Consider the following 527-nt stretch of genomic DNA (forward strand, 5'->3'; position numbering starts at 1 on the left):
TATTCCAACCACTTATTTTCAGCTTAAACAAAGACAGAAAAAAAAACTTATCACATCCCTTTCTATACAGGGTATAACCCTATCGCAGTCATAGATTGCAAGCAGTCACTTAAAAATACAAGTAAATTTTGCAACCTTCAATTTCCCCTTGTCATAAAATACCCCAGTGAACATTAGCAAATTCATTTGGCTAGGTACTGCTCCCTAAATTTTTGGTCAAAATTAATTAGAAGTTAATCACCAGAAACAAAAGCTAGTTCAAAAAAGGCAAATTTTTTTTATACAAATACATCCTGCTAAAAAACACTCTTATGTTTATATACTGAACAATGCTATGAAATTTCAAAATTATACCACAAAGGTAATGATAGACAGGTTAGGAACTTTAGTGCATGCTTTCTAATATCACACACTTAACCCTTAGTAATTACTCATGGTAAAATCAAATAAGCATTAACTTTAGCTTTTCAACTTTAAAGTAGTGTTAATAAAGGAATATGATTTGGAAACTGCAGAATATTTGGGTA

The 527-nt window shown here is 30.6% G+C and overlaps 1 pseudogene; it reads right to left on the reverse strand.

Moving 5' to 3' along the window:
* The window catches only part of LOC119593549, a 17,928-nt pseudogene that overhangs the window by 15,511 nt on the left and 1,890 nt on the right, over positions 1 to 527 (reverse strand).

Source organism: Penaeus monodon, chromosome 32 (genome assembly GCF_015228065.2).
Source record: "Penaeus monodon isolate SGIC_2016 chromosome 32, NSTDA_Pmon_1, whole genome shotgun sequence".
Classification (NCBI taxonomy): domain Eukaryota; kingdom Metazoa; phylum Arthropoda; class Malacostraca; order Decapoda; family Penaeidae; genus Penaeus; species Penaeus monodon.